The sequence below is a fragment of the Capra hircus genome, chromosome 26 (assembly GCF_001704415.2).
Source record: "Capra hircus breed San Clemente chromosome 26, ASM170441v1, whole genome shotgun sequence".
In the NCBI taxonomy this organism is placed as follows: domain Eukaryota; kingdom Metazoa; phylum Chordata; class Mammalia; order Artiodactyla; family Bovidae; genus Capra; species Capra hircus.
Window position 1 is genome coordinate 35,204,748 of NC_030833.1, and position 17,988 is coordinate 35,222,735.

Sequence of the window (17,988 nt, forward strand, 5' to 3'; positions counted from 1 at the left end):
GAGTTGACTCATTGGAAAAGACTCTGATGCTGGGAAGGATTGGGGGCAGGAGGAGAAGGGGAGGACAGAAGATGAGATAGCTGGATGGCATCACCAACTCGATGGACATAGATTTGGATAGACTCTGGGAGTTGGTGATGGACAGGGAGGCCTGGCATGCTGCGATTCATGGGGTTGCAAAGTGTCGGACATGACTGAGAGACTGAACTGAACTGATACTCTCGAATCCCTAATGTACCATGCAATAGATTTTGGTGTATTAAGTGTAATTTTAAAAAAGGACTTCTGCTCTGGAGCAGTCTGGCAAATACCACTTTATCATGTGAATGGCTCTGCATAACCAATAATAATGGAATACGTGACAATATGGAGCCTCACCTCATTTATGAAGAAAAAAGAAAAACACTAGAAAGGTTGTTCCAAGAAAATTGGGATATTTTAAGTCTAGCCGGTGCATTAGATAATATCATTGTTTCAGTGATAAGCCATGCTATTATTCCTCTGTGTACAATAATCACTGTTATTGAGGTATGCATACTGAAGTAAGGAGATTTTGATGGATAGCTGGATATAGATATGTAAGTGATTATTAGTGGAAGAAGTTTTCACATATTGCAATATAGTGAAATAATTCTGGCTTATCAGTGATTTGACCTGAATTCTGCATTAACTAAAACGACCTGGGATGGTCTACCAAATATATATTGTCCGTGTTTCTGCTCAGTCATGTCTGACTCCTTTTGTCCCCATGGACTGTAGCCTGCCAGGCTCCTCTGGCCATGGGATTTTCCAGGCAAGAATACTGGAGTGGGTTGCCCCTTCCTTCTCCAGGGGAGTTTTCTGACCCAGAGATTGAACTGGTGTCTCTTGCATCTCCTATACTGGTAAGAGGATTATTTTACCACTAGGCCACCAGGCAAAAATATACATAAAACATCATTCCTAATAGTGAGATGTTAACCTCAACTTTCTTCAGATCAGAAAATTTTAAAAAGGATGATAGAAAGATATTAACCCAGATAGGCAGGATAATGTATATAGAAATTGAAATTAATTAGACAGAAATTTTCAGAAATGATTATAAATTTAGCAAGTTTGCCATATACAAGGTCATCAAAATGATAAAATCAATTACATTTTTATATTACATACAAAAAATAGAAAAGGCATTTAAAATTTTTATAACTACAATAACCACCTTGACAAAATTGTCCCCAAAATATTCAAGCCAATGCCTGGAATAAATTATTGAAAAACATTACAGAAAGCCCTTTAAAACAGGGAGACTATATCATATTCATATCATGATATTCAGTATTTCTAAATTGATCTAAAATATCACCATTCTATGGTGAAAAATTGAAAGCATTTCCCCTAAAGTCAGGAACAAGACAGAGGTGCCCACTCTCACCACTACTGTTCAACATAGTTTTGGAAGTTTTGGCCACAGCAATCAGAGCAGAAAAATAAATAAAAGGAATCCAAATTGGAAAAGAAGTAAAACTCTCACTGTTTGGAGATGGCATGATCCTCTACATAAAAACCCTTTAAGACTCCACCAGAAAATTACTGGAAGTAATCAATGAATATAGTAAAGTTGCAGGATGTAAAATCAACACACAGAAATCCCTTGCATTCCTATACACTAATAATGAGGAAATAGAGAAATTAAGGAAACAATTCCATTCACTATTGCAACAAAAAGAACAAAATACTTAGGAATATATCTATCTAAAGAAACTAAAGACCTATATAGAGAAAACTATAAAACACTGGTGAAAGAAATAAAAAGAAGACACTAACAGATGGAGAAATATACCATGTTCATGGATCGGAAGAATCAATAAAGTGAAAATGAGTATACTACCCAAAGCAATCTATAGATTCAATGCAATCCCTGTCAAGCTACCAACGGTATTTTTCACAGAGCTAGAACAAATAATTTCACAATTTGTATGGAAATACAAAAAACCTCGAATAGTCAAAGCAATCTTGAGAAAGAAGAATGAAACTGGAGGAATCAACCTGCCCTGCTTCAGGCTCTACTACAAAGCCACAGTCATTAAGAAAGTATGGTCCTGGCACAAAAACAGAAATATAGATCAGTGGAAAGAAATAAAAAGCCCAGAGATAAGTCCACACACCTATGGACACCTTATCTTTGACAAAGGAGGCAAAAATATACAATAGAGAAAAAACAATCTCTTTAACAGTGGTGCTGGGAAAACTGGTCAACTGCTTGTAAAAGAATGAAACTAGAACACTTTCTAACACCATACACAAAAATAAACTCAAAATGGATTAAAGATCTAAACGTAAGACCAAAAACTATAAAACTCCTAGAGGAGAACATAGGCAAAGCACTCTGTGACATAAATTGCAGCAGGATCCTCTATGACCCACCTCCCAGAATATTGGGAATAAAAGCAAAAATAAACAAATGGGGCCTAATTAAAATTAAAAGCTTCTGCACAACAAAGGAAACCATAAGCAAGGTGAAAAGACAGCCTTCGGAATGGGAGAAAATAATAGCAAATGAAGCAACTGACAAACAACTAATCTCAAAAATATACAAGCAACACTTGTAGCTCAATTCCAGAAAAATAAACGACCCAATCAAAAAATGGGCCAAAGAACTAAACAGACATTTCTCCAAAGAAGACATACAGATTGCTAACAAACACAGGAAAAGATGCTCAACATCACTCATTATCAGAGAAATGCAAATCAAAACCACTATGAAATACCATTTCACGCCAGCCAGAATGGTTGCTATCCAAAAGTCTATAAGCAATAAATGCCAGAGAGGGTGTGGAGAAAAGGGAACCTTCTTACACTGTTGGTGGGAATGCAAAGTAGTACAGCCACTATGGAGAACAGTGTGGCGATTCCTTCAAAAACTGGAAATAGAACTGCCTTATGACCCAGTAATCCCACTGCTGGGCATATACATCGAGGAAACCAGAATTCAAAGAGACACGTGTACACCAATGCTCATCACAGCACTGTTTATAATATCCAGGACATGGAAGCAACCTAGCTGTCCATCAGCAGATGAATGGATAAGAAAGCTGTGGTACATATACACAACTGAGTATTACTCAGCCATTAAAAGAATATATTTGAATCAGTTCTAATGAGGTGGATGAAACTGGAGCCTATTATACAGAGTGAAGTAAGCCAGAAAGAAAAACACCAATACAGTATACTGTTGCTGCTGCTGCTGCTAAGTCGCCTCAGTCGTGTCTGACTCTGTGCGACCCCATAGATGGCAGCCCACCAGGCTCCCCCGTCCCTGGGATTCTCCAGGCAAGAACACTGCAGTGGGTTGCCATTTCCTTCTCCAATGCATGAAAGTAAAAAGTGAAAGTGAAAGTGCTCAGTCGTGTCCGACTCTGTGCGACCCCATAGACAGAAGCCCACCAAGCTCCCCCGTCCATGGGATTTTTCCAGGCAAGAGTACTGGAATGGGGTACCATTGCCTTCTCCGTTACAGTATACTAATGCATATATATGGAATTTAGAAAGATGGTAACGATAACCCTGTATGTGAGATAGCAAAAGAGACACTGATGTATAGAACAGTCTTTTGGACTCTGTGGGAGAGGGAGAGGGTGGGTTGATTTGGGAGAATGGTATAGAAACATGTATAATATCATATATGAAATGAATCGCCAGTCCAGGTTCCATGCAGGATACAGGATGCTTGGGGCTGGTGCACTGGGATGACCCAGAGGGATGGTACGGGAGGGAGGTGTGAGGGGTGTTCAGGATGGGGAACACATGTACACCCGTGACAGATTCATGTTGATGTATGGCAAAGCCAATATAATATTGTAAAGTAATTAGCCTCTAATTAAAATAAATAAAGTTACATTAAAAAAAACACAGTTAGTGAAGGTTTACTTAATATGCCAAGCCCTGGTGAGCAACTGTGGTATAAATATGAATATAATATGGTTTCTGTACTGAGAGAAATTTTCACTTCACAAATATATAATTTTCTTTGCTGACAGATGTATTTGAGGGAGAAAATTATGACATGGATCAATATGACAATTCTTTCCTATGTCTGTGGTTCATATGATAAGGAGTCTGCTTGCAGTGCAGGAGACCTGGGTTCGATCTCTGGGTTGGGAAGATCCCCTGGAGGAGTGTATGGCAATCCACTCCAGTGTTCTTTCCTGGAGAATCCCATGGACAGAGAAGCCTGGTGAGCTACAGTCCATGGGGTCACATAGAGTCAGGCATGACTGAGCGACTAACACACACACAAATGCACGTGTTGACAGAAGTATCTGAGGGAGAAGATTATGACCATGGATCAAATATGATAATTTTTTCCTATACTCATATATCATGTTCATAGCACGAATGCATTTTTATATCTGTTCTCTCATTTTTTTACCTCAGTTCTTCCTTACTATCATGATATATGGGATGACATGAAATACTATGATTCACATTTGTAGGTGACAAAAGAATTTAATCAATGTAATAAAGAGCACAGAGCTGGTCTTTGATGTTTCTACTTCTACTTCATAGACTAAAACATAAAATCAGTATTTTAGGACTGAAAGTATCCTAAAAACACATGAAACACAACCAATACTTTATGGATAAAGTAACCGGGCACCAGAGCAATTAAGTGATTTCTGAGAGGGTAGAACATAGCTCAGCACAGGGTACACCTGTGATGTTTATTTATGTTTCTTGCATCAAAACAAAAATCAATCATTTTGTCATTCCCAAAGCAATTACCTTGTATGTTAAGATGCCAAATGAAGCATCAAACTCTCCCTCTTATCCTAGTTGTTCCCTGGCAGTACTCTCCCCCTTGAAGGAGATATTCTCCTCATTAAAAGTAGATATTTCTGCCAACTCATGTGCTTAAGTAGCAATTGTGCAATTGTGTGTGTGTGTGTATGTGTGCGTGTGTGTGTGCTAAGTCACTTCAGTCATGTCTGACACTTTGCCACCCCATGGACTGTAGCCTGCCAGGCTCCTCCGTCCATGGGATTCTCCAGGCAAGAATGCTAGAGTGGGTTGCCATTCCCTTCTTCTTGACTCAAGTATCAAACCCGCATCTCACACATCTCCTGCATTGCAGAAGGATTCTTTACCACTGAGCCACCGGGGAAGCCCTAAGTAGCAACTAAGTGGTGCGAAATTAAAATATCTCCTGCCATATAAATAAACAAGAAATATCATAGCCATTAGCGATTTCTGACCTCCAAATGTGAATGAGAGCTCTTAAACTGAGACCCGACAGATGCTGCCAGCCCTCAAAGTGACTGCTGAGGAGCTGGGGGAATGCAAGAAGAAGCTTAAAGAGACTGCCACGCCTCCAAGTGAACAAGGAAACCAGATCTGGCCCAATAGAGCTGAGGTGCATATGAAAGGAATGAATTCAATGAGCCAAGAGGTTTGCATCTTCTCATACACAAGTTAAATTCCTTAACTTGATATCCGATCTTTGATGTTCAGACTGCTTGCTCCTTTTGTTGCAAACTTGTATATAGCCTGACTCTCCTCCTGCCTCCTTGGAGCAGTTTCCTCAGAGCTACTGAGATGTGGTCACCTGCACTCGGAGTCCTAACCATTCCCACCAAATAAAACAACTCTCTACTTTCAGGCTGTGACTATATTTTTTAGTCAATAGTTGGGATTGATTGACAAGACTTGTGAGTAATGGGAGTCTTTCCAGAAGAATTTGGAAGTCTTTCTACTGCTGTGGGCATCCCTTTGGAGAAGTCACAAAAGTAGTTTCTGGAAACTGGTGGGGAAAACCACTGAACAGTGTCAATAGGACTGAACTGCAGTTCTGTATTCTGGGCATGCATTTTCTTGTCTATCATTAAAGGGCTCAACCATCAGCCCCAGATGAACACTCCATGATGCTAAGCTCTGGGCAAGACTGTGCTCTTCACACTTTCACCTCACAGCTTGGTGTACAGAGGGAGATCTGGATCTCATGGAGAAAAGAGCAGAAAAAAATTCCTCAAGAAGAAAGGAACTTGGCCTCACCTGAACCCATGGAAAGCTCAGAATCCTGAAGTTTTCATTCAATTTTTCCATTAGATTTAGAGAAGTCTGATCTTTATATTCAAAACAATTCTGGAAAATAATGGAGCAGACCACATTGCAGGGAGCACAGCACAGGAGGAAAGTGGGATCTCAGGATGAAGCTAAAAAATCAGAAACAATTTTAAGACATCGAAATATACAGATGAAACATTTGGTGTTTGAGATAGTTAAAGTAGTTTTAGAAACTTTAAATAATATCTTATCTATAAATTCCTTTAACAACATATATTCAACAAACATAAAATCAACACTTCATTTTTATCTTAGCCAAACATAGATTTCAGCGTAGGTAATTAAATAAGGGGTTGTTCTATTATTATTCAATTCATTGCTGTTGCCTTTTCTTGTACCCTTTTCACCCAAGATGCCTGTTAATTTGAAGAAAAAATGGTGAAAATACTTAAAGAAGTAATTTTAAAATACCACTTAATAACTAAAATTATGAGGCTGAATATCATCTCTCTGCAAAGCCTGTAATTAACCACTGATATACAACGAAGGAGAATAGTTAGGGACATCAAAATATTTTTTGTTTAATGAACAGCTGAAAGAATCATATGTTGAATCAGCAGAGGTGAAGCTAATGTTGGGGTCAGTGTGAGGAAAGCAGGAGAGACTCCATCTTGAAGCCTGTCGTCCATCTTAAAGACTAGATGTGAACTGAGCCTGAACCCTGCCCAAGAGTGAAGAAACTGTTGCTAGTGAAAACCAGGTCTCCTGGAGACTTCCCTCCCTGCAGATGACAAACAGGGATTGTAGTTGAGGTCAGGCTGCCCTGGTTAGATTAACCATGGAGACATTCCCCCTTGATGTATAATCATCGCCCCCACACCCCGTTAACCATACTTGTTTGTTCTCCTAGCACCTACTTGTTGTAAAACTCAATCGTATACAACAAAGAGGTTGCTAACATGTAAGCAGTCACGTAGTGGGGGGTATAAAACTGGGCCTCTCAGAAACATCAGAGTCCTTGTTGGGGACTGATTCCCCTTGGATCCGCTGGCTAATAAACTATACTCCACTGTCTTGAGTGTCCTCCTAGGTGTGTTTTACAACTCCAGATTCCACAACATTTCTGGTGCATTGGCTGGGAAGCCCTCAGAGAGACAGGCCACCTGAGCCTCCACCTCCAGCTTGCTGGGAGAGAACCTCCAGGAGGGGAAGACACCTCTCACTCCAGATTGGCTCTTGTTTTAGCAACTTGTCAATTTTTTTAATGAAATCTAAAATGAAACAGTTTCATTATCACTTATCTTCAACCGAAAATCATAGCAAGTGGCCATGAAACAATGTAGGATTTGCCTCCTTTCAAGCAGCAACAGTCCTGAATTTTGCCACCTCACCACTTTTTTAAAATTAATTTTTATTGAAGTATAGTTGCTTTATAATGCTGTGTAAGTTTCTGCTGTACAGCAAAGTAAATCAGTTATACATAAACATATATCCACTTTATTATTTTTGATTTCACTTTATAATGATGTAAAGATTTTTGTTCATGACAAATGTATTACTCTGTTCTAGTTCTGACAATGACAGACCAAAAAAAAAAAAAGCAATGGAAAGATCAGAATCAGAAATTTGATGTATGATGCAGGGAACCTAAAGCAGGTGCTTTGTGACAACCTAGAGGAGTGGGATAGGAAGGGAAGTGGAAGGGAGTTTCAGGAGGGAAGGTATATATGTATGACTATGGCTGATTCATGCTGATGTATGGCAAAATCCATTACGAATCTAAAGTAATTATCCTCCAATTAAAAATAAAATAAAAATTTAAAAAATCCACAGGGAGTGTTTGCTGTAATATGTTCTATTTTAATACTTTGCCTCAAGGAAGATATTTTATTTAAATGTAAGGGTTAATTTCCTTATTCTTTGCAAGCCAAGGAGGAACCTAAAACACACGTATATTGCTTAATGATTTGCTGATGTCCTTAACATCTAACTGTAGGATATTTCCAAGAATTGGGAGAGGCTTCCCTTTCCCAGAGCTCTGTTTCCAGAGTGAGAGGAGAAGCAGACAAGAGAGACAGAGCACCAGGACCAGAGCCAGATCCATTGACGCCTTCTCCTATAAAGTCAGCTTGAGCTAGCAGTCCAAGCTTTTATAACACTTCCTGCTAATCTACTTCTTACTCTTTCATTTGGGCTTCCCAGGTGGCTCAGTGGTAAAGAACATGCCTGCCAATGCAGGAGACATAAGAGACCCAGGTTCCGTCCCTCGGTTGGGAAGATCCCCTAGAGGAGGGCATGGCAACCCACTCCAGTATTCTTGCCTGGAGAATCCCGTGGACAGAGGACCCTGGCAGTCTCCAGTCCATCAGGTTGCTAAGAGCCCAATACGACTAAAATGACTTAGCACTCTTTCATTTGCAAACTGACTAATCGCCTAAGTTCAGTTCAGTCGCTCAGTCGTGTTCGACTCTTTGTGACCCCATGGACTGCAACACCTCATCCTCCCTGTCCATCACCAACTCCTGGAGTTTACTCAAACTCATATCCATTGGGTCTGTGATGCCATCCAACCATCTCATCCTCTGTCATCCCCTTCTTCTCCCTCCTTCAATCTTTCACAGCAACAGAGTCTTATCAAATGAGTCACTTCTTTGCATCAGGTGGCCAAAGTATTGGAGTTTCAGCTTCAGAATTAGTACTTCCAATGAATGCTCAGGACTGGTTTCCTTTAGGATGTACTGGTTGGATCTCCTTGCTGTCCAGGAGACTTTCAAGAGTCTTCTCCAACACCACAGTTTAAAAGCATCAATTCTTCAGTGCTCAGTTTTCTTTATAGTCCAACTCTCACATCCATAATGTACTACTGGAAAAACCATAGCTTTGACTAGATGGACTTTGCTGGTAAAGTAATGCCTCTGCTTCTTAACATGCTGTCTAGGTTGGTCATAAAAGAGCAAGCATCATTTAATTTCATGGCTGCAGTCACCATCTACAGTGATTTGGGAGGCCAAAAAAATAAAGTCTGTCACTCTTTCCACTGTTTCCCCGTCTATTTGCCATGAAGTGATGGGACCAGATGCCATGGTCTTAGTTATCTGAAGGTTGAGTTTTACACCAGCTTTTTCACTCCTCTTTCACTTTCATCAAGAGGCTTTTTAGTTCTTCTTTACTTTCTGCCATAAAGCTGGTGTCAGCTGCATATCTGAGGTTATTGATATTTCTCCCGGCAATCTTGATTCCAGCTTGTGCTTCTTCCAGTCCAGCATTTCTCATGATGTACTCTGCAAATAAGTTAAATAAGCAGGGTGACAATGTACAGCCTCTATGTACTCCTTTCCCAATTTGAAGCCAGTCTGCTGTTCCATGTCCAGTTCTAACTGTTTCTTCTTGAGCTGCTTACAATCAGCTTGATCAATCAGCTAGAAGCACTTTAATCTCTCTTCTGAGTGGACTTTGGCCCACTGATAAAGGTAAAAATAAACAGCTGTTTGGTCTTGCTTTTCTTTCTCCCAATGCCTCACCCTAGACACATCTTGGCTATGTCTCAGGTAGTGGCAATTTTTTATAAGAAGAAAACCCCAGAGGTAGTTACAGCATACAGCCAGGAGTGAGAATTACTGATGTAACTTATTTGATCCAAAAAACTGCCTGATATTCTGGCTTTTCAGACTGAAGATCAGTTAGGAAATTACTTTGAAAGAGATGAGTTTATTTTAAATCTTGTATGTAAAAATTTATCCTATAAAGATTTATCAAATGCTAGAATACATTGTCCTGTAAATGGAAGAAAGCCTTTTAAATAATTAAATGCACTGTACTAACATTACAGTCACCAAAACAAACTTGCAAATATAACTCATATATGAATGACCAAACAAGTAGTGACTTCTCTCAAAGTCCTGCAGTGTTCACAAAACAAAAGATTTCCCATTAAATGGAAATCCAAGGATAACAGGCTTATAGAAATTCAAGAAATGAAAATCAGATTAAGGTTGTCCCCTTCCATTACTAAAGAAGAAACTAGCTCAAGGACCTGGGAAAGAACCCATTTCAGAGAATTTAGGAGGGAGGACTTCCTCCCAGTCACCTCCAGGTACAGTTGCCTCTGTTGCTTTTTTTTCCTATCATATTCAGAAATAATGGAATGATGTATGCGCAGCAAGGAAAGGAGATTCTAAACAGAACAATGGGTGTGGATTCAGTGAAGGATGGGAGACAGGGACATCATTAAACTGACCCAAAGCCCAGCATTAAGATCTGAACAAGAGATGCCATTCAATGATCATGAGATTCTAATTAGCAGGGAATTATATACATCTCTTGAGAAATCTGTATGCAGGTCAGGAAGCAACAGTTAGAACTGGACGTGGAACAACAGACTGGTTCCAAAAAGGAAAAGGAATACGTCAAGGCTGTATATTGTCACCCTGCTTATTTAACTTCTATGCAGAGAACATCATGACAAACGCTGGACTGGAAGAAACACAAGTTGGAATCAAGATTGCCGGGAGAAATATCAATAACCTCAGATATGCAGATGACACCACCCTTATGGCAGAAAGTGAAGAGGAACTAAAAAGCCTCTTGATAAGAGTCAAAGAGGAGATCGAAAAAGTTGGCTTAAAGCTCAACATTCAGAAAACTAAGATCATGGCATCTGGTCCCATCACTTCATTGGAAATAGATGGGAAACAGTAGAAACAGTGTCAGACTTTATTTTTTTAGGGTTCCAAAATCATAGCAGATGATTGCAGCCATGAAATTGAAAGATGCTTACTCCTTCGAAGGAAAGTTATAACCAACCTAGATAGTATATTAAAAAGCAGAGACATTGCTTTGCCAACTAAGGTCCATCTAGTCAAGGCTATTGTTTTTCCACCGGTCATGTATAAATCTGAGAGTTGGACCGTGAAGAAAGCTGAGCGCCGAAGAATTGATGCTTTTGAACTGTGCTGTTGGAGAAGACTCTTGAGAGTCCCTTGGACTGCAAGGAGATCCAACCAGTCCATCCTAAAGGAGATCAGTCCTGGGTATTCATTGGAAGGATTGATGTTGAAGCTGAAACTCCAATACTTTGGCCACCTGATGCAAAGAGTTGACTCATTGGAAAAGACCCTAATGCTGGGAGGGATTCGGGGCAGGAGGAGAAGGGGATGACAGAGGATGAGATGGCTGGATGGCATCACCGACTCGATGAACATGGGTTTGGGTAGACTCTGGGAGTTGGTGATGGACAGGGAGGCCTGGAGTGCTGCGATTCATCAGGTCACAAAGAGTCAGACACAACTGAGTGACTGAACTGAACTGATATACATTACTAGATCAATAATGACCATGCTTGAGTGAGGCATGTTCTGTAAGGAAATTATCATATTGATTTTTTTTAAGTTGGCTAATGTGGTTACTTCTAAACTCTTTTCTTCTCTTTTTTTATTTTTTATTTTATTTTAGTTTACAATACTGTATTGGTTTTGCCATACATTGACATGAATCTGCCACAGGTGTACATGCGTTCCCATTCCTGAACCTCCCTCCCACCTCCCACCTCCATATCATCTCTCTGGATCATCCCTGTGCAACAGCCCCAAGCATCCTGTATTGGAACATAGACTGGCGATTCATTTCTTACATGATAGTATTCATGTGTCAGTGCCATTCTCCCAAATCATCCCACACTCTCCCTCTCACTCAGAGTCCAAAAGTCCATTCTATACATCTGTGTCTCTTTGGCTATCTCGCATACAGGGTTATCATTACCATCTTTCTAAATTCCATATATGTGTTTTAGTATACTGTATTGGTGTTTTTCTTTCTGGCTTACTTCACTCTGTATAATCGGCTCCGGTTTCATCCATCTTATTAGAACTGATTCAAATGTATTCTTTTTAATGGCTGAGTAATACTCCATTGTGTATATGTACCACAGCTTTCTTATCCCATTCATCTGCTGATGGACATCTAGGTTGTTTCCATGTCTTGGCCATTATAAACACTGCTGCAATGAACATTGGGGTACATGTGTCCCTTTCAATTCTGGTTTCCTCGGTGTGTATGCCCAGCAGTGGGATTGCTGGGTCATATGGCAGTTCTATTTGCAATTTTTTAAGGAATCTTCCACACTGTTTTCCTATAGTGGCTATACTAGTTTGCCATTCCCACCAACAGTGTAAGAAGGGTTCCCTTTTCTTCCACACCATCTCCAGCATTTATTGCTTGCAGATTTTTGGATCGCAGCCATTCTGACTGGCTGTGAAATGGTACCTCATTGTGGTCTTGATTTGCCATTTCCTCTGATAATGAGTGATGTTGAGCCATCTTTTCATGTGTTTGTTAGCCATCCTGTATGCTTCTTTGGAGAAATGTTTATTTAGGTTCTTTGGCCCTATTTGTTTGATTGGGTCAGTTGATTTTTCTGGAATTGAGCTTGCATAGAGTTGCTTGTATATATTTGAGATTAGTTGCTTGTCAGTTGCTTCATTTGCTATTATTTTCTCCCATTCAGAAGGCTGTCTTTTCACCTTGCTTATAGTTTCCTTTGTTGTGCAGAAGCTTTTAATTTTAAATTAGATCCCATTTGTTTATTTTTGCTTTTATTTCCAGTATTGCTGGGAGGTGGATCATAGAGGATTCCTGCTGTGATGTATGTCGGAGAGTGTTTTGCCTATGTTCTCCTCTAAGGAGTTTTATAGTTTCTGGTCTTACATTTAGATCTTTAATCCATTTTGAGTTTATTTTTGTGTGCGGTGTTAGAAAGTGAATCTAAGTTTCATTCTTTTACAAGTGGTCGACCAGTTTTCCCAGCACCACTTGTTAAAGAGATTGTCTTTACTCCATTGTATATTCTTGCCTCCGTTTGTCGAAGATAAGGTGTCCATACGGTGTGTGGATTTATCTCTGGGCTTTCTTGTTCCATTGATCTATATTTCTGTCTTTGTGCCAGGACCATACTGTCTTGATGACTGTGGCTTTGTAGTAGAGCCTGAAGTCAGGCATGTTGATTCCTCCAGTTCCATTCTTTCTCAAGATTGCTTTGGCTATTCGAGGTTTTTTGTATTTCCATACAAATCTTGAAATTATTTGTTCTAATTCTGTGAAAAATACAGCTGGTAGCTTGATAGGGATTGCATTGAAGTCTGATAGATTGCTTTCGGGTAGTATACTCATTTTCAGTATGTTGATTCTTCCAATCCATGAACATGGTATATTTCTCCATCTACTAGTGTCCTCTTTGATTTCTAAAAATATGGAATGCTTCATGAATTCATAAGGAAAACTTAAGAGCTGTCGAGATTCTAGCTACAAAATGTCTTACCCCTCGCATGTTTGCAGGAATACTGACAATTAGAAAATTTTCATACCCATCATATCCTTTCAGGTTCTCTTGATTAACTTTGCCTAATTTAAAATCATTCCTATTCTAAAGATGAAGAAACTGGGTCTTAGAAATTTAATACTTGGGCCAAGGACATGGTGTCTGCAGCCAGTAGAGCTGAGGCTGAATTCCTCTGAGGCCTGTATGCTTCCCTCTAAGTAAACCCTGATTCTGGGAAAGATTAAAGGCAGGAGGAGAAAGGGGCAACAGAGGATGAGATGGTTGGATGCTATCATTGGCTCAATGACATGAGTTTGAGTAAACTCCTGGAGATAATGAAGGACAGGGAAGACTGCAGTCCATGGGGTTGCAAAGAGTCAGACACAACTTAGCAACTGGACACAACAAAGCAAGCATTCAGTTTAAGCAAGGTGACCAACATGTACTGTGTACCATAATTCAGTATTCTGTGATTTGCCATAATCAGTGATGTTTAAAATAAACACTGAGTTAATAATTACAGCATCCGTTGATTAAAATAAGAATCAGAAATGTTGGTTTTGCAACCTTTGGTACTTGAATAAGCCCAGGTGGCAATGAAAGTTTTACCCAGGACAAAGAGCTGTGATTTGCTACCTGAATCACAGTGTACCCTCTGAAAGAGCCAAAATACTTTATTTTGGATTAAAAAAAAAAAAAGCTGAGTTGCTCTCTTTACAGTAATTATTTTATTACTCTTCCCTGCTCCTCCCTCCATCTGGGAAGTCTTCTGTTAATCATTTATCTTTCTGTAGAATGAAAGAATCATAGATATTTTAGAGGCAGGAGCATCTCAGAAAACCACTAGTCTCATTCTTCCTTCATTTTTAGGAATTTCTAACTTAGTGAGGTGGATTGGCACCAACATATCAGTACAAGACCCTATCTTAGCGTCTAGGTTTCCCAACACCCAGTTCAAGAATTTCTCCCATCAAAGAGATTTCCTATGGGTGTACAGGAACTTCCTTTCCTTGTAGTTCAGTCAGTAAAGAATCTGCCTGCAATGCAGGAAACCTGGGTTTGATTCCTGGGTGGGGAAGATCCCCTGGGAAGGAAATGGCAACCCACTCCAGTATTCTTGCCTGGATAATTCCATGGACAGAGGAAACCCAGTAGGTTACAGTGCATAGTCGCAAGAGCTGGCATGACTTAGCAACTAAACCACCAAGGGTGTCCAGGAGGACATCAACATGAAGTCCTCCACAGTCAAAGCTTGGGCAGAATGGTAAGTTGAAAGCTTCATTCTAATGAAAGTTTGCCTAGAAAATGTTGCCTATGTCTTAAATGTACAGCTTGGTGAATTACCATGTGAACATATACTGTGCAGCCAGCATACAGGTCAAGAAAAAGAATTAAACAGGACCCAGAAGTGCCTTTATATCCCCTCTACTCACTACTTACCCTGACCTGAAATGCATTGTTTCATGCCATAGGTTAGTTTTGCCTGTTTGCAATCTTTAAATAAGTGGAATCATAAATTTTCTTTTTTGTATCCATCTTTTTCCATTTGATAATTCATTTGTGAGTTCAGGCAAATTCTTTGCCATCTGAGCTTCCAGGGCCCGAGTTCATTTCATGTTGTTACAAGTAATAGTAGCAAGATTTTGCTTTGTGACTTGTGCTTTGAATAACTATTCTGCAGTTTATTTTTTGCATTGTATTATTATGGATATTAGATGTTCTAGATTGGTATTATTTTGAATGGTGTCATTATTAAAATTCTTTTTTCTTTCAAGATCTAATAACTAACATCAAAGGTCTGTCTAGTCAAGGCTACGGTTTTTCAAGTGGTCATGTATAGATGTGAGAGTTGGACTGTGAAGAAAGCTGAGCACTGAAGAATTGATGCTTTTGAACTGCGGTGTTGGAGAAGACTCTTGAGAGTCCCTTGGGCTGCAAGGAGATCCAACCAGTCCATTCTGAAGATCAGCCCTGGGATTTCTTTGGAGGGAATGATGCTGAGGCTGAAACTGCAGTACTTTGGCCACTGCATGCGAAGAGTTGACTCATTGGAAAAGACTCCGATGCTGGGAGGGATTGGGGGCAGGAGGAGAAGGGGACGACAGAGGATGAGATGGCTGGATGGCATTACTGACTCAATGGACGTGAGTTTGAGTGAACTCCGGGAGTTGGTGATGGACAGGGAGGCCTGGCATGCTGCGATTCATGGGGTCGCAAAGAGTCGGACACGACTGAGTGACTGAACTGAACTGAACTTTAACATCTCTTTCTATACTACTTTCTGTTTTAAATCCATTTTTACTGGAGTATAGTTGCTTTACAATCTTGTGTTAGTCTCTACTCTACAGCAAAATGAATCAGCCCTAGTTATACATGCATCCACTTCCTTTTGCATTTCCTCCCCATTTAGGTCACCACAGAGCATTAACTAGAGTTCCCTGTGCTATACAGGAGGTTCTCTATGCTATCATTTTTTTTTAAGATTTATTTATTTTTATTTTGGCTATGCTGGATCTTCATTGCTGTGCAAGGGCTTTTTCTAGTTGCAGTGAGTGGAAACTACTCTTCAGTTGTGGTGCTCAAGGCTTCTCAATGTGGTGCATGGGCTTTAAGGCATGTGGGCTTCCGTAGTTGTGGCATACAGGCTTAGTTGCTTCTCAGCATGTGGGGTCTTCCTGGAGTAGGGACTGACCCATGTCCTCTACCTTGGCAGGCAGATTCTCAACCATTGGACCACCAGAGAAGTCCAATTATCTAATTTTTACACAGTATCAATAGTGTATATGTGTCCATCCCAATTTCCCAGTCCTCCTAACCCCTATACCCTTATCCCCCTTGGTATTCATATATTTGTTCTCTACATCTGTGCCTCTATTTCTGCTTTGCAAATAGGATAATCTATACCATTTTTCTAGTTCCACATATACGTGTTAATATACGATACTTGTTTTCTTCTTTCTGACTTTCCTCACTCTGTGTGACATACTCTAGGTCCATCCACAACTGTACTAATGATCCAGCTCTGTTCCTTTTTATGGCTGAGTACCTCATGCGAAGAGTTGACTCATTGGAAAAGACTCTGATGCTGGGAGGGATTGGGGGCAGGAGGAGAAGGGGACAACAGAGGATGAGATGGCCGGATGGCGTCACTGACTCGATGGACATGAGTCTGAGTGAACTCCAGGAGTTTGTGATGGACAGGGAGGCCTGGCGTGCTGCGATTCATGGGGTCGCAAAGAGTCGGACACGACTGAGCGACTGAACTAAACTGAACTGAACTGAACTGCATATTTCATTGTATATGCACCACATCTGCGTTATCCATTCCTCTATTGATGGACTTTTAGGTTGCTTCTGTGTCCTGACTATTGTAAATAGCGCTGTTATGAACATTGGAGCACATGTATCTTTTTAAATTATGATATTCTCTGGGTAATATGCTCAGAAGTGGGATTGCTGGATCATAGGGAAGTTCTATTTTCAGGTTTTTAAGGAACTCCATTCTGTTTTCCATAGTGGTTGTATCAAATTACTCTCCCACCAACAATTTTTAAGTATGGCTTTTCGGCTTTTCCAATGTACTGCATTTCTGTTCAATACAGACTGACAAGTGGAATCGTTGGATAGGCATGTGTTCACTTTAAGTATATGTATGTGTGCTCAGTTGCTCAGTCATGTCCAATTCTTTGTGATGCTATGGACCCACCATGATCCTCTGCCCATGGGATTTTCCATAGGCAAGAATACTTGAGTGGATTGCCATTAATAAACACTGCCAAATAATTGGCAAAATGATTGAACCAATCTATGGTTTACTTTGAGAGTGCCAGTTCCTTCACTTTCTTGTCAACACGTAGTATAATCTTTTTCCATTTTAATCATTCTGATGGGTATATAATAATACTTCATTGACGTTTCAATTTGCATGTCTGTGAAGATTGTTTAACAATGTGGAGCACTTTTTCAGATGTCCACTAGCAGTATCAAATCTTTTGTGAAAGGCTTGTATATTTGGAAATGAACCCATAGTTGGCTCTCTCTATATAAACATACAGATATGTACATAATTATATTGTGCAAGTGTATAGGAAATTTGGTAGTATGTATTTTGAATAGGTTGAGAGTAAAATGCTGACCCAGTGTTCTAAAGATCTGAATACTTAGTATGCATTGTCTTAAAACTAGGTGATTTTCCTGCATGACCATGATACCAACTTAAATACAAACAGGAAATTAATATTGATGCATTTGGACCATCTAATTCTTATCTCTGTCTTTAACCAGTACATCCCAAAGATATTCCTTATTTCCAGTTCCTTAGAATCACATCCTGCAACTAGTTGCCCTGTCTCCTTAGTCACATTCAGTCTGGAAGAGTTCCTCAGTCTTTCCTTGATTTCCAGGACCCTGCCACTCTTGAAGAGTATAGTCTGGGTATTTGTAAAACGTCCCTCAGTTTGAGTTTGTCTGATGTTTCCTCATGATTGGATTCAGGTTGTGTCTCTTTGACAGGAATGTTACAAAATAATGTTTTTTCGTTTACTGCATCCTGTGAGGTGACAGTTTCAATCTGTTCATTATGGATGCTATTCGCTTTGATTACTTGGTTAGGTTAGTATTTGTCAGCCTCTTCTCAT

At 39.9% G+C, this 17,988-nt stretch overlaps 1 pseudogene; it reads right to left on the minus strand.

Annotated features, from left to right (window-relative positions):
• The window catches only part of LOC102172882, a 65,789-nt pseudogene that overhangs the window by 33,718 nt on the left and 14,083 nt on the right, over nucleotides 1-17,988 (minus strand).